The sequence below is a fragment of the Peromyscus californicus genome, unplaced genomic scaffold (genome assembly GCF_007827085.1).
Source record: "Peromyscus californicus insignis strain IS unplaced genomic scaffold, ASM782708v3 Scaffold_13__1_contigs__length_99412109, whole genome shotgun sequence".
Lineage (NCBI taxonomy): Eukaryota > Metazoa > Chordata > Mammalia > Rodentia > Cricetidae > Peromyscus > Peromyscus californicus.
Genome location: NW_026294424.1, coordinates 95,225,593 through 95,248,530, shown reverse-complemented (window position 1 = coordinate 95,248,530; position 22,938 = coordinate 95,225,593). Strand labels below are relative to the sequence as shown.

General features: G+C 39.6%; 1 pseudogene; it reads right to left on the bottom strand.

Moving 5' to 3' along the window:
- LOC128108691 (ATP-binding cassette sub-family G member 3-like) overlaps positions 1–22,938 on the bottom strand; it is a 159,554-nt pseudogene that overhangs the window by 5,330 nt on the left and 131,286 nt on the right.

Sequence of the window (22,938 nt, the reverse complement as noted above, 5' to 3'; positions counted from 1 at the left end):
CAGCCACAGAGTAAGAGTGAAAGTAAGATATACAAAATAAGAAAAGGAAAAAGCCCAGAGGCAAAAAGGTAGATGGGATAATTTAAAGTTAAGAAAAGCTGGCAAGAAACAAGCCAAGCTAATGCTGGGCATTTATAATTAAGTATAAGCCTCTGAGTGTGATTTATTTGGGAGCTGGGTTGGAGCCCCCTAAAAGAGCAAAAACAACCAACAACACCATCTGCATCCTTCTGACAATAACTAATAAGGAACTTCTGTTAGGATACAGACCGCACCAGGAGATATGGGAAGTAAAACACTCCTTCATACTTGTTTTCTTATCAGTAGTTCAAACATAACTTGGGTTACTATTATTCAGTATTATTTTGAATATCATGAGAGATTTAGCATATCAGCATGTCCCTCCCTCATTTATAAATCAAAATCAAATCAATGATAGCAACTGTAGAAAGGGAAGATATTGAAACTTTAAAACAATACACTTTAATTTTATTTAAAAAATTGTTTCTATTTTCATAGTATTAGACAAAAATTATATTTCCTTCTCAATATACTGAAATATGTGTTTCTTTCATTGTAGGACATATCCTCTGGTAGGACATTTTATACACACACACACACACACACACACACACACACACACACACACAAACACACCACAGTCTTTGATTTCTTCAAGTCTTCTAGAATGTAAGGCAGAGGGAAGGCCCTGAAATCTGCAGGCAAAGGTCACTCACTTTAGTCCTTGCTGCCCTGATGTTCTTGGGCTCTGCTCACAGGTACCATGATCTATACATGTGGAAACTGTACGCCCTTGTTAACTATCAGAGCAACCTAGGTCAAACTCAAATGTTCTGAAACAAAGAACTCAAATCCACAATCAAGACACCAAAACCATTTTTAAATGCCCCAAAGAACCCTTTCTGCACATCATCTACACCATGGAGCAGTAGGATCAAAACACATTCCTGTGTGCATTGATTACAATGACTCACTCTGGGGAACTGGGAGAGGACAGTGTTAATCCTGAAAGGATAGTTTCCCCTCTAAGTCTAACAGCATTGTATATCCCCATTATGACACTGAACTCAAGCTTACATTACATAGTTCTGACATCTACTGACTTCTGCTGTGTTATGTTCTGGACAGAAGTTTTGTCCCAGGAATTCATTGTGCTGCAAAGCCTGTAACACAAACAGGAACAGAGAAAGGCAAATAGTTTAATATTTACCTAAGTTTCTAAAGAATAAATACAGCTATAAATTCAAGATCAATCTGGACTGTAATTTCCAAATATATTTTTAAATGAAAAAACCCTCACCGAGTTCAGTCTGCCCAGCAAAGCAGTGCCCCTCCCTCACACTCAGGAGGTTTAGGATTGAAATGATGCTTCCCAACTATTAAGAGGTGAACTCTCTAACTAGATTACCTCAGGCACCTCCTTCTCTGCCCAGTCCATAACCATGTAAACACTGTAATTAAAACAATACTATTGATTTCTAGTAATAATAGTTCTTGTTTCTTTTCATCAAAACCAGTTGTGATTATGGGAGTAAGAAAGTCTATTAAGACACACTTTACTGCAGAGAAAGTTTGGCAAAGCCAATATGTCTATGGCTATCACATGGTTTCTATTCTTTTAATTTCCTGATATAAACTATATATCTTAGTCCCTGATCCTTTCATTATTCCTTATTGGGTAGAATCACAACTGTATGCTTTTCATCATACCATCTATCTTCTCTCTTTACCCTGAGATTTTTCTCACCCTTTATGTCTCTCAAATAACACATGACTGGGGAAAACCCCAGATGACTCACTGACCTTTGGCCAGAATTAACAGGAAGGTTCTCATCTTTTGTTCCTGGAAGGAAAATCCTGGGCAGCTGCTGGTTAGAGATTACAGCTGGGGAAAGGACTTGGTTGGGATTCATTTCAGTTGCTACGGCTGGAGACCCCAAGGACAGTGACAGACAGGACAACTTACTGTAAATCCATAATGAAGAATGCTGAAGTACTGAATCCATGAGATGTTCTGCAAGAAGATCGTGTAAAATAGTGATAGAACTGAAATAAACTACAAAGAACAGAAACACCAGTTAGAATGAGTCCAGTGACTAAGAATTCTAAACAAGATCCTCCCTCTTCAAGACCCCTTCGTCCTTCTGACTTTTTCTGCTCAGACCAGCTCTTTAAAACATTCTTTCAATAAAGTCCAAACAGAATTCTTCACTGTTCACAAAGCTAAGGCTCTTAGTGGTTTTAAAAAGAAGGACCTGCCACCCTACTCCGCAGGAGCCAAACCCTCAGATGCTTATGCTCTTTAAAAGGGCATGTAACCTATGCACACCCTTTAAACTTTAAATATATCCATCCTACATATTTAAAAGATTATTTAGGTTCATTATAATATCTAACTTATATAGATATTATAAATGATGAACAAGGATGAGCCAGGGACAGCTCTGAAGTTCACATAAACCTTGTCCTATCTACTCTCAAGTACAGTAGAATATGCAAAACAATAACTGTGTGTGCATGCATGCAGACTGCACCTGACCAAATGCTTCTACAGAAAATATAACAATTGGCATCATAACTAGTTTTTAAGGTCCCATTTAGAAACTTTATACAATAATCAGTTGTCTCAGTTCCTTTCCTGTGGCTGTGATAAAACACCATGATGAACAGACAAGTTGGGAGCTTTTCAAAGTACAAATTACAAAAATAATGGGAAAGAAATAAGGGAAATAGTCTCCTTCACAAAAACCTCAAAAAAGGGGGTGAGTGGATGGGAGGGGAATCTTGGAATAAATCTAACCAAATGAAATACTTGTACAATAAAAACTTTAACACATTGAAAAGAAAACTGAAGTTACTAGACAACAGACAGACTACCCGTGCTTAAAGATGGGTACAATAAATATGAAAATGTAGCCAGAGTTTTCCTGCCTGGCCCACAGTCAGGACAAATCTCTCTCACCTGCCAGTCCCACAGCTGCTCAGACCCAACCAAGTAAACACAGAGACTTATATTGCTTACAAACTGTATGGCTGTGGCAGGCTTCTTGCTAACTGTTCTTACAGCTTAAATTAATCCATTTCCATTAACCTATACCTTACCACATGGCTTGTGGCTTACCAGCATCTTCACATGCTGTTTGTCATCATGGCGACTGGCAGTGTCTCTTTGACTCAGCCTTCCACTTCCCAGCTTTATTCTCCTCCTTGTTCCGCCTATACTTCCTGCCTATCCACTGGCCAATCAGTGATTTATTTATTGACCAATCAGAGCAACACATTTGCCATACAGAACATCCCACAGCATGAAAATATCCATCCTATCAAAAGCAATCAACAGATTCAATGCAATCTCATCAAAATTATAATATAATTCAAATAAATTGAACAAACAATACTAAATTTCACATGGAAATACAAAAGTCCCACAATAGCAAAACAAGCCTGAACAACAAAACTGTCAGAGGTATCATCACCCATTGGTGAAAGAATCCATCCCCCTTTTGTGTGAGGAATAATTCATCTTCTCTAGTGATGAGAGGCTTCCAGTGGACCTGTCTGCATATCTGGGAACATGAGCAACAGACTCTGGCAAACTTCATGACCCCATGTGTCCCTCTCTCATAAAGAGGACAATATGCCATTTGCTCTGGTAGAACCAGGGTCCCATTCAAAGGAAAAGGACACTTGAGCCTGGCGATGTCCTGCCACACAAGTGCAGCAATCCCTCCTTGGGCACATGCACTGTGCAGTGAACACAGTTTACCCAAGTATTCAATTCTCTACATCAGCTTTATAAGCACATTATCAAAAGTAAAAACAAAGTGAACTCTACTAACATGTACTTTAGGTAATGAGGTATTGTTAGATACAATTTAAGAATTAATTTTAAACAATGTCTGGATGATCCAAAGAGGACAATTTGGGACATATGTACTTATCCATCCAAGAAAGCTTCCTGATTATGTTTTTTTTAAGTAAGTGTAAGACTAGACACTCATCAAATTGAACTGTTAGTAGATAAACTGTTTCAGTTACATTGACAAGTTTCTATTATAGTTTAAAAAATAAGCAGGATTTTTTCAATCTTAACTTCAGTGATTTTCCTTGTACTGAGATTGTGCCTTTCCCCTGGACAATGATGTCAGCAGCCTTTCTCTTGGGTGTAAAGTGTCCCACCTCTTCAACCTTCTGGACTGTGCTCTCAGTTAACGTCACAGGAAAGGGGCCTCCCAGGTCTCTTTCAATTTGTTTTCTGTTTTGTTTTGTTTTTCAGCCTTTTAGCAGTATTTGGTCCCCAAGCAAATAACCCATGGGCTGTAAATTTTAGCAGAGGAGTCTGGGTGAAAACTTTGTAACCTAAGAGAAAGCAAAGTGGAAGAGAGATCCTCAACACAATTGATGAGAAACAGATTTTAGTTTCCCTGGTGGGAATGCCTGTAGACTCCCTAAGACAGGAGACACATGTAACATTCATGTGGAGAGAGGCCCCCAGCCCTTTCTGAAAGCTTTTTTAATCTGAAACAAATCTATTTAGTTCTGAGTTACTCTAAGATAGTCTTCATCATATCAGCAGCAGCATGGGAAAGGAAGGAGGCCTCTATCTGAAGAGGTATGTATTCTTACCAGTGTATATTAAAGTTTTCTTTTAGTTTGTTTATTTGTTTATTTTGTATTTGTGGAATTTCATCTGGATTCCTAACCCAACAAAGGCCAATCTATTTCACAGAACGTAGGGAGACTTCCAGGATTGTTTAACATCATAATATCCCATGTACTGTGAAAATTCCATCACCATACCCCAACAGGAGCATCCAAAAATGTTTCAGACTTTTAGTTCTAAGAACCAAAACACCAAGGTTTCCTTTATAGAAACTAGTCTACAGTCCAGGGCATCAGCCACAGAAGTGGACTCTGAGTTCAATCCAAATATGATGGGGCAGAACTCTTCATCCGTTTTTCTTTGTCTCCTGTCTGTGGTGACTTTCATCTTGATAGGGTGTTGTCACTGTGGGCAGTGAGTTAGATATGCTGAAATATGGGGGAAGGGTCCCAGGAGACATGGGGTGAAGTTACAAGTATGCTCAAGGACAGTGACCACACCAGCTGGCTCTTTTCTGCTTTTCTTTCTTTGGGGGAAGGAAGTACACAGGGGACACTGGACAGACAACTACAATGGCAGTGACCGACCATTCATTTCTGATTGTATTTATGGCCTGCTCTATGAGATGGAAATCATGTCTGACACTGTGGCTAGTGGGGTCCCAGGTCACAGAGGAGAATCTACTGTTGTTCTTCTGAATGGATGTGGTATTAAACTGACTTCTAATGAGTTGTACTGATATTCACAGATTAGAATATCTCAGGCCTTCATCAGAGAAGCTTCATTTTGCAGGAGATGGTGATTAATGCAGATTAACCACAGGTCAACATACAGAAAAGAGAGACTACAGAGGATCCAGCCCTGAATGGGACATCTGTGTATCACACTCCTCCTCCCAAGGATAATGGATCAGGATGTAAGAGGGTAGAGGGATTGTAAGAGCCAGAGGCTGTGGACAACTACAACAAAACAGGGTTCTCCTGTCACTATTGGGCAGTGACACACAGGAATGCTGTGCAGTGTGACAACATGGGAACACCTGTACAAGAACAAGACAGAGAAGATCCCTGCATGGAGGGGAGAGGCAGACATGACCTCTGACACCCACCTGAGGAGCTACTGGCAGTTGATGGCTGCTGGGAGGGGTACTAGTTTTCTTTAAGGATGTGGCCCCTGAGAGCCTACCCATGCTGCAGTAGATGGCCCTAAACACCGGCACACATGGGCAGTGCTAGGTAGACCCAGGGTTTACAGAAAGCAGAACAAAGCATGAGTCAGGGAGGGGAGAATGGAGAGAGTAACAGGAAATGCAGCTGTCACTTTCCTGTTGTGACACAACACCATGGTCAGGGAACCTGTAGAGGAGAGTTCCTTTGGTCTAAGTTTTCCAGAGTGACAAGAGGCCATCCCGGCAGAGAGGCATGGCAGCAGGCAGCGGGCTAGGAAGTGGGAGAGGAAGCTGAATGCTCACATCCTCATGTGACAGTGCAAAGCAGAGAAGGAAGAGGAAGGGGGACAGGACTATAAACACCCAAGACCCTCCCCACCCAGGGACAGACTTTCCTGTAGATGAATTTCTAAACAGTCTTATTAAATAAAAAACGTGGAGCCAGAAATTGGGGTTAAAGCCTGAGAGAGATCGGAGGATTAGGACAAACCACGAGCTGACCTCACCTCCCCAACTGGACAGCTTCCAAAGAGAGCAACTTCCTGTCTACCCACACCTATATGCCTTGCTGTTCTGCCATCTGATTCGCTCTCTCTGTCCAGCTACATCACATCCTCTACCTGCCCAGCTCTGTCACTTGTCTGTCTGTACAGACCTCCAGACCTCCATGGTTAACTAGTGTTGGAATTTAAGGCGTGTGCCACCACGCCTGGCTCTGTTCCCATTGTGGCCTTGGACTCACAGAGATCCAGACAGATCCCTGCCTCCCAAGTGATAGGATTAAGGGCATGTGCCATACTGTATGTATATTTCCACTCTTGTTTAAGGTATCATGTTTGTGCAGCTCATTTAAAATTGTAATGTATAATTAAGAAATACGGATTAATAATTAGTCATCTAGGATAATCAAACTTATAGTCATGTTAGTTAATTGTTTGAAGTATACAAAGATATAATTCAATTAGGTAGGTAATCTTCAAATACTTCAAAGACCTACAGAATATGGCATTTAAAATGTTTTAAAAACTTAGACTTTTCCAGGCAATTAGACATGTCTGCTCCTGGCAGCACCAATTAATTCAAGGAGAATGATGGGCACTGAATAACTCATTATAGAGTTTGCTTTCTTTGTGGCAAAAATTAGCCACTGGGCAAAAAAGTGCCCTTGCATCAACTGATTGACAATATGTTGTATAAACTGGACATGTAGGACTCATAGGAAGGTGACCAATGAACTTTTGCAAGGTGAGATGGTCCTTCAGTTTTCTGCTTTGCAGAAGAAACTACCAGACATTCTACAAGACACAGAGAGAAGTGACTGAGGGACTCCAGGCCTATAGGCTGAAGAAGGATGCCCCAATGCTGCAGAGGAACTTTGGGTAACTGTCCAGGTAGCCAGCTGTCTCTGTCATTTTAGATTTTTGGAAATTGCTTAAAATGCTCTTCCTGTTTACTTAGGTAATATTATATCCTTCTGGGGTCTTTGATGTAGTTGAAGACTAGATAGCTACAATTATAATTTTCCTTGGTTATGATAAAAGATAAATTAGATATAAATCTTTAGACTCACAAATATAGGATAGAATATTTTCTTTAATTTTGCCAAATATAAATAGACTAGATATTATAACTATAATTCTTGCTTAATAAATGTTTTTGTTATATATAATTTTACATTAAAGTTAAAATCTTCCTTTTTGATTAGACAGAAAAGGGGAAATGCTGTGGGATATCTTTCTGCATGCTGTGAATATGTGTTGCTCTGATTGGTTGATAAATAAAACACTGATTGGTCAGTAGCCAGGCAGATGCATCTGCCATTGACAACCTACAGTATGCTCTTACACTAGCAGAAAGAATATGAATATTAAGATACTAAATAGATTTACTTGATATGCTTTTTGGGAAATGGGGCATCTGGTTCCATTAATTGGTTGACTCATATACATTAAATGTGTAATTCATGGGCATAAAAGACTAAAACGATGTAACCAATTACAGAGAGAAGAGCAGAAGTATGCTAATTCAGGAGACTACTACTTAGGAGAATAGAATCTTCCACTATTTCTAACACTTTTCAGAACACAAGTGAGCCCTGAGATAGACTCCTCCTGCTGTATGCAACCTCTACTTTCCCATTGAAGGCTACTGAATAAACCAAATCACATCTGCTGTAGTTAAAACAGCAGGTGAGTCTCTCACATCAGCATGAAAGGAAGGCTGCAATCTGTCTTGTCGTGGAGAAATTAGCCAATCATACCACTTTCTTGAAGTCCCAATTTACTATGGTTTTGCAATATGATTGCAAGAAATGTCTGGTAAGAGCTCACTGGAAAGGGCATGTTAACTACATCATAGTACTGACATCAGAGCAATAGGCACAAAGCCTAGGAGGAAAGGCGGCTCCCTCTCGCCTACAGACCATAATAAGCTTCAGCATAAGGCCTCATGTCCCAAGTACTGATATGTCAAGCATGTACATGTGCAAGAAGGAACACAAGGAAAATTTTCTTCTCAGAAAAACATAATTTACACTCACCAGCATGATCATAAAATAGATGGTTATGAGTTGTGTTTGTACAAATGCTGCATTCATCACTGCTCCTAAAGACAGTGACAGGGAACTGGCAGAACAAACCAACATCATGACAGTAAATATCATAGCGAAGAAACCATTCACATCTGTTTTTACTCCTTAGAAAGAAAACAAGTGGGGTCAGTTCAGCTACCAAAGTCCAGACCATTGTACAGTTTTCAAATAATACTTCAATCACCAAAACATCTAGTAACAATTTTACAGCTACCCTACTGTTCTGGGTCTCTAATTTAATTGCTTCCTTCCATGTGACTACACAAAATTATCTTAATTTTATTTAAAGATTTATTTGATTTTTATTTATGTGTATCTTGTGTGTTGTGGGAATGTATGCCATATGTGTGTAGCTGCCTTTGGAGACCAGAAGAGGGAACCAGATCTCCAAGGTGTGCAGTTACAGGCAAATGAAAGTTGTCTGATGATGTGGGTGCTTGGAACCAAATTTGGGGACTTTGGAGGAGCAGCTTGTGCTCTTAACCAATGAACCATCTCTCCAGCCTCATCATATGGCTTTATTTTTATACTTGCCATGAAATACCTTTCTGTATAATGTCTATTCTCTTTTCTACATAATTATGACCAATTATGACATCCTGACATGTACAACTGGCCAAAACTCTACTGCATTCCCTCACATGAGAATCAACAATAGAACACGTTCACATCCACATTTCCCTGTGTTTATTATAATTGCATTAGTTAAAAAAAAATTAGGACCAGGACTGTCCCGGTTAGTTTTTTTGTCAACTTAACATAAGCTAGGGTCTTATGGAAAGAAGGAACCTCATTAAGAAAATGCTTAGACTACTAGCAGTAGTGGAGAGGGTGCCTGAATTGGTCTACCCCAGTAATCAGATTGGTGAATACTCTGTCATCATAGAGCTTTCATCCAGTAACTGATGGAAGCAGATGCAGAGGTCTACAGCCAAGCACCAGGCTGAGCTCTGAGAATCTAGCTGAAGAGAGAGAAGAGGGATTACATGAGCAACAGGGGTCAAGATCATGATGGGAAAACTTACAAACAACTGAACCAAATTAATGGGAACTCATGAACTGTGAACCAATAGCTGTAGAACCTCCATGGGGACTGGAGTAGGCCCTCTGCATAAACAAGACAGTTGTTTAGCTTGGTCTGTTTCAGGGGTCCCTGGCAGTGGGATCAGAATCCACCCCTGGTGAATGTGTGGGCCTTTTGGAGCCCAGTGCCTATGGTGGGACACCTTACACAGGCTTTCTTTCGGGGAGGGGCTTGGACCTGCCTCAACTGAATCTACCAGACTCTGCTGGCCTCCCGTAGGAGGCCTTGCCTTGGAGGAGGTAGGAATGGGGGGTGGTTTGGGGGGAAGACTGGGGTGCAGAAGAGAGGAGAGAGGGATCTGTGGTTGGTATGTAAAATGAATAAAAAATTCTTAATAATAAAAAATAACAAAAAAAGAAAGAAAATGCTTCCATAGACTGGCCTGTAGGCAATCCTGTGGAGGTATTTTCTGGATGAATGATTTATGTGGGAGGTCTTAGACAACTGTGGGTGGTGCCATTCCTTGGCAGGTGGTCCTGGGTTCTATGAGAAAGCAGGCTGAGGAAGCCATTAGGAGCAAGCCAGTAAGCATGACTCCTCCATGGCCTCTGCTTCACTCCCTGCTCCAGGTTCCTGTCCTGAGTTCCTGCCCTGATTTCCCTTCTAGAAGTACATTGAACTGTAAGACAAAATAAACCCTTTCCTATCACAGTTGGTTCTGATCATCATGTTCATCGCAAGGCTAGAAACCTAACTAAGGCATGGATTAAACAACCTTGCAGTGGTTTTAATATCTAGAGGACAGGAGGTGCCTCCAACTTCAGTTTTCCCTAGGAAATCACCATGTAACTGCTATGCAGGAAGACAATGGGTTCCACAAGCTGATGTGTAATCTTAAGGAGCTAATGCTATGAGTCATACACAGTCCTGTGTTTTTATAATAGTCACAAGGACAGTTAGAGTCTGGGGGAAGCTGAGATCAATGCCTAATTGTTTTCTTAGTTATTGTTATGATTACCATGGTGTGTATAGTACATGTGTGAGTATAGCTGTGCATGTATCATGATGTGCATATGCCATGGTGTTTGCATGCCATCATGTGTATGTGTCATGGTATATATGTGGAGTTGAAGGAAGGACATCTTTCTGAAGTGATTCTCTCTTCACTGTGGATTCTGAGGATCAAATTCAGGTTGTCAGGCTTGCAGGACAAGCACATTTCTCATAATCATCCCATGGCCTAAATGACTGGTTCTGAATGATAAGTCTCTTATAAAACAAAGTCTAAGCTGTATCAGTGCTTATCCTTGAAAGTGTGAGTGTGTGTCTGTGTGTCTGTATGTGTGTATATATGTCTGTGTGTCTGCGTAAGAATGTGTTCATGTGTCTGTGTATGAATGTGTGTGTTTGTTGTGTCTATGTTTGTGTACCTATGTGTATGTATGTGTTTGTATGTATGTGCATGCATATGTGTTTCTGTATGTATGAAAATTATGGAATCTAAACAGTCTAGGATGAAGCCTAACCATATGCACAGATGAGTCTGTGCACATATTTTAAATAATATTTATATAATATAATTTCTACAAACCCCAAATTCACTGTCCTCTCTTTGTAAGATGGTAGAAAAAGACAATGTATACATTTAAAAATTTTACACACTTGTAAATATGTATGAGATATTATCCACTTTTCTGTATTTTATTTACATATAGAGACACTTACACAGAAACACAGAGAAAAATATACAGCTGGGCTAGAGAGATGGCTCACTGATTAAAAGCATGTGCTATTATTGCAAAAGCCCTGGATTCCATTCCCAGCTTCCACATGGTGGCTCACATTCTGAAACTCCAGTTCAAGGGGGTCTGATGTTCTCTTCTGACCTCACCAGGCACTGCATGCACTTAGTGTGTGCGTACACACACACACACACACACACACAAATAAAACAAAAAATAAATCTTTTACAATACCTATGGACAGATATCTAATAATTGATTTTGTTCCATTGACACTGTCTCAAATGTATAAGTTATTTATTAATTCATTATAATACACAGAATCTCTTAGTAAAATCACAGCTTCATAAAAAGCTTTTGTAGTATTTTGTGAACAAGTCTTGGAGACTTTCCTCACACTGAACACCTGTTTTAGATGGCACACAGTGGAGACGTGCTTTTCTACTCATGCTTTTCTACTTTGGACTTGCCACAGTTGTACAAACCAAAACACACTCCCCCAAGAGTAAAGACACATTCTCTGCTTTGTCACTTGTGGGAACCCACAGAAGTTTCCCTGTGAGATCTGAGTTTGCCTGACAGGGCAGAGCTGCATAAGGGGATGATGTGACCAGGGACAAGGTTGTCGGGTGGTTGGAAGGATCTGCTCTTGGCTGTGCCTGGGTGGAGGTCTTTCACTCCTCCCCTTGGCATTCCTTTAAAAGCCCTTTGGTGGAGACAGACAGGGCCTGATGGATAAGGATCCAGGCCCTCCCGAGGCTTTTCTATGTTTCTGTCTGCCTCTCTTTCCAGCTATATTTCCATCTAATATTTCCTGCTGCAATTGCTCAAGAGTACCCTGGGGAAAGGGGGAGGTGGGATTGCCCCCCACAGATGGCTCCAGTGAACAGGAACATAGACAAAGACAAAAAAGACAAAAAAAATCGAGGGACTTGGCAAAAGTGGGAGTTAGGTCCTGCAAGAAAGCAGTTGGACTGGTCTAATTTTGTAGTGAAAAAAGAAAAATGTGTCAGGGAGTTTTATCCTCAGGAGAAAAACAGAAAAAGGGGACTGAAAGGATGTCTGAAGAAGGCTGCAGTGTAGAGTCCTCTCTATCAAGGTTTCTCTCTCTCCCTTAACATTCTATCTATGAAAATTAAGCAAGGCAGAGTGCAGTAATATAGTGTAGAAAAAAACTTAGAAAAGCAGAATGTAGGAATATAGCATAAAGAAAACTTAGAATATGATAAGCAACAAGACACAGAAACTATGTCCTTAATTTTCTAACTATGGGGCTAAGAATGCAAACTAGGGGGAAAAAAATCTATCAAAGAGGGGAAAAATTAACAAAAAAAAATTCCAGTGGAAACTTTTGGCCTGGGGACAGCAAAAATGCTAAGAAGGTAACAAGGACTTAAATAGTCCAAGAGAATTATCACCTGAAGCTGAGAGAGAATTGGCCTTGGTGGAAAAGAAAGTACAAGATGGACACATGGATCATGTAGATCTAAAGCTTGATCGCATATTTTATCCTCTAGGCATTCTCCTACAGGAATTTTAATGCAGAGGGAAGATATTATATTGGAATAGATATTTCTAACAGAGTAAAATATTAAAGACTTATGTGGAAAAGATCTCTGACTTGATTTTAAAAGGAAAATTGAGACTTTGTCAATTAGCAGGAATAGACCCAGCAGAAATTGTCATACCTTTAACTAAGGAGGACATTGAAAAATTATGGGCAGAATGTGAACCTTGGCAAAGAGCTTGCAGTAATTTTGGGGAAAGGTTAACAGCAAATATCCCAAAAGCAATAGAATTCAACTTATAAAGAAAGCTGATTGGATTTTGCCTTGCACTGTATGAGAAACACCCATATCTGGAGCTTGTACATTTTATACAAATGGAAACATACAAGGAAAGGCAGGTTACAAATCAGAAAATTTAAGTAAAGTAGTTCAAAGCCCTTGTAATTTGGTTCAAAAATCAGAACTGTATGCTATTCTGTTGGTGTTAATGGATTTTTCGGAACCTCTCAATATAGTTACTGACTCTCAGTATGCTGGAAGAGTGGAATTACATATTGAGACTGCAGAATTTATCCCTGATGAGTCAGAATTAACTTCACTGTTTCTTCAGTTACAAGATATAATCAGGAAGAGGAATCATTCCTTATATATAACTCACATCCGATCCCATACTGGTCTGCCAGGCCCTCTAGCACAAGGTAATGATGAGATTGATAAATTATTGATAGGAAATGTGCTGAAGACCTCAGAATTTCATTTAAAAAAAATCATGTCAATAGTAAAGGTTTAAAAAAGGATTTTTCCATAACCTGGCAACAAGCCAAGGAAATTGTAAGGAACTGTCCTACTTGTTCTTTTTATAATCAGATTCTACTACCAGCAGAATGTAATCCAAAGGGTATTCAGAGGAATGAAATCTGGCAGATGAATGTGTTTCACTCTACAAAATTTGGAAAATTGAAATATGTACACTACACCATTGATACTTATTCCGGATTTCAATGGGCAACTGGTCTGAGTTCTGAAAAGGCTGATTCTGTAATCACGCATTTGCTAGAAGTTATGGCCATCATGGGTATACCTGCACAAATTAAAACTGACAATGCTCCAGCATATGTCTCTGTTAAAATGAAATAGTTTTTTGCTTATTACAATATAAAGCATATTACAGGTATACTACATAATCCTACAGGCCAAGCAGTTATAGAAAGAGCAAACAGAACTCTAAAGGAGATGCTAAATAAACAAAAAGGGGTAAAAAAATCCCCAGAAATAGAGTACATAATGCTCTATTAACTTTGAATTTTCTCAGTGCTAATGAGAAAGGAACAACAGCTGTGAAGAGACATTGGATAATAGAAAAAACTACAGAATTAAATCAACCTATATACTTTAAGGATGTGCTGACCTCAGAATGGAAACCAGGATATGTGTTACATTGAGGACGAGGTTTTGCTTTTGTTTCTACAGTAGAAGATAAGCTGTGTATACCATCAAAATTGATAAAGGTTCGATTTGAACAAGAGAGACCTCTTAATTAGAGGAGGTGGTAGTTCATCAACCAGCATGACCATCCAATTTAAACTAACTTACACCACTAACAAATTCTTTTCATTTAATCAGATATAACCTGCCAAAAGGGAACGTGCCCAAAGTTAGGCTTGGGGAAGGGTTTTTGTTTGTCTTTTAGGAGAATGAAGGCTAAGGACACTGGACAAATGAGACATCTGAAGAAAAAAGGACAAATCATCTAGAAAAAAATATCCCAAGAAAGAGAGTAAACAGGCCTATTGGTATATCACATATAAAATTTTGTAAGTCTTCCTAAAGGTTTGTTTCTGTTGTTCTCTACAGACACTTAACACAAATAGTCTTTTTGTAGTCCCAGTTCAATTAAAGATTAAAGCTGGCTTTGGAGTTGGAGAATGGCTCTCTTCTCTAGACCCAAGCATGTTGTTGGAAAGAAAAATGGAAAATCTCTGTATCATGTCAAAAGAAAAAGCCATCTTCTGATATGGGACAGAAGAAAACCAAAAAAATTAAGGGACTATTCTATTGCCACTAATCTCAATTCTTTGGTTCTATTTTGATTCTTTAAACTTTTCTTAAGAAATGAATTTTATATCAAAATTTATAAGATTTATATATATATATAAAACTTTTGTCATGACATTAAGGTCATATAGAGTACTAATTAATTCTAGAAAGAAGGCTTCATCTAGTTGCCTGTGCACGTTTTTGTGTTTGAGTCTCTATTAGTTTTGTGCAGGGAACCATGACCAGGACTAACAGTGAATCTGAAGTCTCCAGAAAGATGTGGGCCCCACAACAATGATTCCATGTGGACAATAATAATACCACTAAGCTGGCAAACATCACCCAAAGTTTGGCTTTGGTCTACAAACTGCTCAGGACAATTTTGAGATGGCTAGCTAGGATGATCCAGATTCATAGACTACTCAAACATGGACTTGAGACAAGCCCTGCACTTTCCCATTATGCAGATACTGAACAAATGATACAACTAACTCTCTCAGGACTTGACAATTAATCCAAAAATTTTCTTTTCAGGATTCCCTAAAGATGTCTTCACCCCTAGAAAGCAGGAAGTAATTTTTAAGGACACGATGCCCACATTCTCAAGAGGTGGGGTGGGTGTTTTTTTGGTTGTTTAATGAGTTATGGATATTGTCATTGTTTATGATGGTTGGTTACAAGTTATTGTTAATGATCAGGAAAAAAGCTAAACAAGGAGATTAGACTCAGGGTTTTTGTTTAAAAAAAAGAAAAAGAAAAAAGAGGATATAGATATGAGGTAGATCATTGAATCTACTTTAATAAAAAGATATAGAAATAATAGGATAAAAGGCAGACTTTTGAATCTACTCAGAAAAGAGAGAGAATATGGATATGATAAGATAAAAGGTAGATTACTGAATCTACTTTTTAAATGGAACCACTTGTTTTAAATAGGATAAGAAATAAAAATTTTTGTCTGAATTTGTCAAATGTTAATGGACTGGACATTGTTAATGTATATAATAGATTTTTTTGCCTGAATCTGTCAAATGTGAATGGACTAGACATTGTTAATGTAATTCTTGACTGTATATATTCTATATACTTATTGTATATACTTCTTATATTAGTTGTAACCTTTTTTATTTTAAACAATAAAAAGGGAAATGTGGTTGATATATTGTGCACTCCAATAAACTTATCTGGGGGTCAGAGACTAGAACAATCACATTATTAAACATAGGCAGTGGAAGCATACACCTTTAATCCTAGCATTCAGGAGGCAGAGATCCATCTGGATCTCTGTGATTTCAAGGCCACACTGGAAACTGAGCCAGGTATGGTGGCACACACCTTTAATCCCAGGGCTTGAGATCTCATGTCTTGCTTGAACAGAAATATTTTGACTCAAGAAAACTCCCATAGTGAAGAAAAAAAGCTCATTTGCTCTTGATTTTTAATAGGAAAACAAACCTGGTAAAGGGAACTGGAAGTTGGCTCCTGGACCCGAAAGGAATTATGGGAAATGTGGTTGGTTGGGTTTTTTGTTTTGTTTTGTTTTGTTTTGTTTTGTTTTGTTTTGTTTTGCTAAAAATGGCAGTACTGCCCAAAACTCTTTTTTCAGCTCGAAATGAAGTTTCTTCCCTAAGCACTGCTAGAAAGCTTAGATTTACTTCCCAAAAAGCTGAGAGTGAACAAACAGCTTGCCTCACAGGAGATAATTAAAATGCTAATACTGTTCATCAACAAGTCATTTAAAATCCTTTAGAAAACAGGGGAAACTGGTCCTCACACTGGAAGATGGGTTCAGGTGCTGGGGGGGGGGAGCTTATGAGATTGAGTTGTGCTTAAGATTCAAGAGAGAAACACTGACATCATTAAAAATGCTCATAGTAAACTTAAAACAGTTTTAAAATATTAAGAAGGGGGGAAATTGAGCACTTGGTAAGGAACATGGAACAGAGGAAGGTCAGCTCCAATGACGCTCCTCTAGAGAAACGGGAATGAAAGTAGCTAAACCAATATTCCTGATATTTGAGGTTCCCTCCTGCAGTCTGGAGAAGGCAGGAGACTTAGGGGACCCTCAGACTGCTGAGGAGTTAGGGACAGAGGTTTCATCTCTGGTTAATACAAACTGAAAAGAAACGGAGCTTGGAGCTGCACCACTTTTGACCAGTGGCAGATCAATACAGGCTCCTTTGAGAAAGTGCCTTATATTGCTTAATAGCCACGCAGCATTTTTTTGTTTGAAAACAAAAACAAAAACAAACAAAAAAACCAGTAGTCTCACCCTTGCCCTAAAGCAGGTTTTTTTGTTTGTTTGTTTGTTTGTTTGTTTTTAACAGTAGCTGGGTTAAGATAGCAATGGCGGTCTGAATTGCATCGACTGGGGAGTTGTGATAAGCTTGGGAAAAATGACAGTCCCTAAAAGCCATCTACTGCAGGGTACCTCGCTGGCGGTTCTAAAACAGAACCGGTTGACAGAACCTGGCAGGAAAGCCGAGTGGGGAAAAATAGCTTTACCCCAAGGATTACGGCCTTAACAATGATACTATGTCGTACAAAGAGCTACCTATAAGGACAGTGAAGTCACTTAGAAATATATTCGAGCAGGAGAACCTGCTGAATGATGCAGATTTGGAACCTCACTCCAACTAGACCAGCGTGGGAAAATGACTGTTGTAGAACTACTACCTGAGCAATCCAGAAACAGAATGCCCTTAGGGGGTTTTTCTTCTCATCCTCTTTTCTTCCTTTTTGGGTTTGATAATTAACAGTTTACTCTTATTTCTATTTCCTAAATGAAGTCCAAAGAAAATTACTCTGTGTCTTGTTGGAAGATACTGTAAATAGTTCAGTTAAGAAATTCCTCTTAGGTGTTGGTTGGAAAAAGTTAGTTCTGCTAAGAAGCTCTTTCTAGTGTAAATAAATTCTCTTAAGAAATTCTAATACTTCTATAGCATTTCCTTGTTAAATATAGTACTTCTAAGAGATCTCTTGTAGATAAGTGCTGGTGTTGAATGTGAGTTTGTAAGAAGTGCACATGTAAAATGTAAGTCGAAATGCTTAATGTAAGTTAGCAAAAAAAGTGTAAATATGTATAGTGATAATAGTTCAATTAATGGAGTTTTAAATATGTATAATGATGTTTATACCAGAATTATGTTGAGGTTAATGAACCAAAGTTTGGTAAAAAGCTAAGGGAATCTTTTAGTTTGATGTAGTTTATTGGATGCAGTTTGCATCGGAGTTCAAGTTGAAAAGGGGCTTGGCACAGCTAAAATTGTTATGGACATCTTAAGACCCATTCCAAAAAAGATATGCCATCTCTATCATCCTCTATCCCTGTACTGGGAGGTGTGGCAGCTATGGAGATTGCTGTGGATGTTTGTAAGCTTAGTGGAAATGTGGGCAGAACTGAGATAAGCTTAGTATCCCCTCCTGCCAGAGGCTGAGTACTCAGAAAGACAGATCTCAGTCTACCTGAAGGGCCTGAGGGGCTCTTTAAAAAAATTAAGAGGGGGGACCTGTGGGAACCCACAGAAGTTTCCTTGTAAGATCTGAGTTTGCCTGACACAGCAGAGCTGCATAAGGAGATGATGTGACCACAGGTAAGGTTGCCGGGTGTCTGGGATGGTCTGCACTTGGCTGTGCCTGGGGGGAGTCCTTTTGCTTCTCCCCTTGGCATTCCTTTAAAAGCCCTTTGGCAGAGATAGTTGGGGCTTGATGGATAAGGATCCAGGCCCTCTTGAGACTATTTTATGTTTCTGTCTGTCTCTCTCTAGCTATATTTCTATCTAATATTTCCTACTGCTCCTGCTCAGGAGTACCCTGGGGAAAAGTGGGGGTGGGATGCCCCTCCAGAGTCACTTACCTGCTATGCTGAATACTATAACAGTAAATATAGTACTTGGTAATAACCTCCCGGGTACCAGCTCAGCCAGCAATTTCCCAAGGAAATATGGTGGCACTCTGTAGTATCCACTGGTATGCTCATGTCTACAGAGAAAAAGATCACATTATACACCCTTAGATTATGTCAGAAGGTACCGGTGAGATGCTGGCTAAGCTGACTTATAACACAGGGAGCATCACAGGACAGTGTCCCCTATGCTCCAGGCTGACTCCCATACACGTCCCCATCTTAGGGATCAGCATCCCTAGGCCAGCATCCTGATGACATTCTCACTGGGATTCTCCCCATCAGAGAACTCTCCCCTGTTTTGTCCACTCTGGTCATACAACAGCTCCTCCAGGGAAACAGCCCAATGTGTCCACTCTCCTCAGATTCTCTGCCCCTCTGAAGCTGGCTCCTTGAGAAGCAGCTCATTCCTACCTCATCTCAGACAGTGGTCATGGAGACTTCTCTCCAGTTCTTATGAAGGTGACACTGTCACTCTGAGGTCATAGTGCAGCTTCAGGACACTACACCCTTCTCTTCTGCTACTCTCTGTAGGACAGATGTATTTCCTGTGCAGACAGCTACTACTGTGTGGTCTGCAGCACTGAGATCTGGTGACTACACCCCAAATCTGAAGCTTTCTCTGAGCAGGAGTCATCTCTACTCTAGATTTCCCATCCATTTTTCATTAATATTAGTAATCTCTTTACATACTTCAAAACCTGGATCCACAACAATGATGAACACAAACTTTCATAATTTGTTTACTTTTCAACTAAACAAATAAGAAAAAAAGGAAAAATACTGATATTTCATGAGATAACATCCTAGGCCCAACTATGAATGTAATCATTTTGATCACCAGCCCCTGATGCCTGCTTCTGGTGAAGGGGCTACTCACAGAAAGCGATTCCAGTTGATCATAAAGAGCTCCCAGGTGGTCAAGCTTGTGATACATTCAAAGCCTGTGACCAGGAGGAACAGGATGGCTCTGCGGGGAGAGAACAGAAGCAAAAGCAAACAGCAGATTCAACATTAGAATTAGAATGATTTTTTTCCCCCGACGGAGCTTGTTCCATAGATTAAATAACATAGCATAGAATTTTCCAAAAAAAAAAAAAAGGGCAGGACTGGAGAGATGGCTCAGCAGTAAAGAGTGCTTGTTGCAGTTGGAATTTGCTCCACTCATGACCTTGGGCTAACTGGCCTGATAGAGGCGGTGCTTCTTGCCTGTCTATGTGGCCTCGTAAAAGGGAAGTGGGAGGGGGTCCTGAGCTCTCTATTGAACTGAACGGTTTCTTGGTGCATGGTCCTGGTGCATGGTTCAGGCAGTGTGAAGCAGTCTATGATCAGTCCCCAGCTTTCCAAGGACTATGCGACTGGATTTACCTTATCCTGCATCAGTGAGTGTGTTTTCCCCATAGAACCCCTTAATAAAAAAATATATATATATATATATATATATATATATATATATATATATATATATATATATATATATATATATATACAGGTTGTTGCTATTGCAAAGAACCCAGGTTTAGCTGCCAGCATCCACATGGTGGATCACAACTATCTGTCACTCCAGTTCCAGTGGACATGTTGCCCTCTTCTGATCTCCATAGGTCTCAAGGCACATACATGGTACATATACAACCACAAAGGCAACACTCATATACATAAAAATAAAATAAGTATTTTTTAAAAAAAGAAGGAAAATGTAGAACTGTTCTTGTTAAAAAGGTCAGGAAGTGTGAGTCCCATGAGGTATTTTCCTCTTTGTCTCCACCGCAGTATCTATTAATTAAAGTGTGCCCTCTAAAATCCAACAATTGGATAATGACCCTTAATGTAATAATCCTAGAATATGTAATTTAGAAGTTAATTGGTTTTTAGATGAAATCATGAGAATAGGGCCCCACAATGTCATCTGTGTCCTCATCATAGGAAAAAACAGCATTGCAGTGTCTGCCAGGAGAGGGTTGAGAGAAGGTGGCCAGACAGGAAGAGCCTGGGAAAGAATCCTCACCTCACACTCTCCCACTGCAGTGTGGAGACACATTTGCTTTTAAATCCACTGAGCCTGTGATATTAGTCATGGCAGCCTAAGCCATCACTTCAATTTAACTAACAAAATGGGCAAGAATCATTTCTAATGTATAAAGAGAAAAACATAAAGATTAATAAAACTCCAAGGAGTTTTCATATTCAGTTGGCTGTGTTGATTTACAGAAGAGTAAGAATGAAAACATGAAACAGTGGAGGGGATCTCTACTCAACAGTTTACTGCAGACATGGACTGTAGAAACATCTTTAAAAGCTTGATGATTATCCATAAAATAGGCCAACAACTTCCTGCATGGTTTCCAAAGAGCTCAAAAAATAAACTCAGTCATGCTTATTTATGAAGATGTAATTTGTGTTCCTGTGATAGGGGATAGTAAGCAGGAGGAGGGGAATAAAAAGCCCTCTGCAGTTATCTGTTTCCTGGACACACATGTCAGGTTCCTCTAGACAGATGGCATGATTGTGTCCTAACAGCCAGCTACATAACACCTTCTCATCTGACAGTCAGAGGTCAGTGACTCTCTTTATCTAAGTACACAGTGGTGGTTAGATATCTAGATCAGAGGAGGGGGGACCTTGTTGGACACTAGTTCCTCCTACATTAAAGAAAAATTCCATTTCATAATCTACCAAAGAACAGATTAAAGAAAAGGGTTGAAAAAAATGTGAACAAGTCTCTGAGAAGAGCAGGAAGTCTGACCTCCAAGACTATAGGAACTTGGGAGGCAGACAGGCGAACTGTTGCAGATTTTGAACATCCTGAGCTACATGACAAGTTCTGGGCCTGTAAGGTAACAACTGTGGCCCAGCCTCTAAGGTCCAAACAGAGTAGAGTATCTGGGCACCCAGTGACCAAACAAAGAGCACAGGACCTGGGCGCCCCATGACCAAACAGAGCCAATCCTGCTTTCAAGGCTTATCTGTTTAACTTTACTCTAATAAATGCACAACTTTTTCTCTCTCCACTCTTCCATTCTCACACATATCTGTTCCCTGGTGCTCAGGGAATTCTCCCTCTCTCTGTCTCCAATAAATTGTCCTTGAGTTACATCTGTGTTTACTTTCATGTTTTTAATCAACAAAGCCAAGTACTTAGAAAGGGAACCTTATTGCCCTGGCTATACTTAACCAATACACCACATCTGCTTTCTCATCTGATTTTTTAGATAAATAATTATAGAATGACAATCTATAGCTACACATTTAAGGTATAACACTAATATGTTCCATCCTGGGATCATCTGTAACAGTCATCTCACTGCAGACTAACTTCTGATCCACACAGAAGGCAATTCATAGAAGAACTGATTTTTATGTTTATTCTTTCCTTCAAAACTAGTCAGTGTTCCCACACATCAAAACAGATTTGTGGAGCTGGGAAGGTGGCCCTTTCAGCAAAGTGTCTGCCATGCAGCCATAAGGGTCTGAGTTCAGATCCCTAAGATCCATGTAAAAGTACCCAGGTACAGTTCTCTTCTGTAATTCCAGTGATGAAGGATGCAGAGTATATGATTGGAGCTCATTGACCAGCCAGCCTAGCCAAGTCAATGAGCTCTAGATCCAGTGAGGGACCTGCCTTGAAAAAGAAAGTGGAAGGTCACGAGGAAAACCTGGCATCAACCTCTGACCTCCACATGCAGATACACGTATGCTCACCAACATGCACATGTGCACACACCCACATAAACATGAGTGCACCCCACACAAACCTGGACATATAACACACAAAACCACATACACATACACACACAAACACCAAGTCAGCAGAACTTCCATAGTCAAGCCTCTCTGGCCATTTGGAGGTACCTTAAAGCTGTAGGTGTCAAGCACAGAATCCAGTTGAACAAAGAGTGGTGTGCCACACATAAATTAGAATGAAAATTCTGAAAATTGTGATCCTGATGAGAAACAATTTTTGGCACATGCTATAGTCATTAAAAAGTTTTACCATGAAAGCATATCTTTAAAGCCACATTATAGCTTAAACTAGACAAGGACCACAAAGGTGACATCTATAAGACAAGTCAGGAAAAACTGAATCCCATCCTATTACCCCATGTTCACATTCAAAGAAACCTAATATATTCAAGAAAATTGGCACCAAAGCAACAAAAGAATAAATAGGTAAACTAAGAACATTTATGTACAAAAGGCATTAACAAAAGAATAAAAAGGCAACACACAGAAGGGAAAAAATGTATGTGGATCATGTATCTTCTGGGGGATTCATATCTCAAAAACAAAAATAACTATAACTCAATAGAAGGGAAAAATTAAGGGCTGACTGTGAGATGG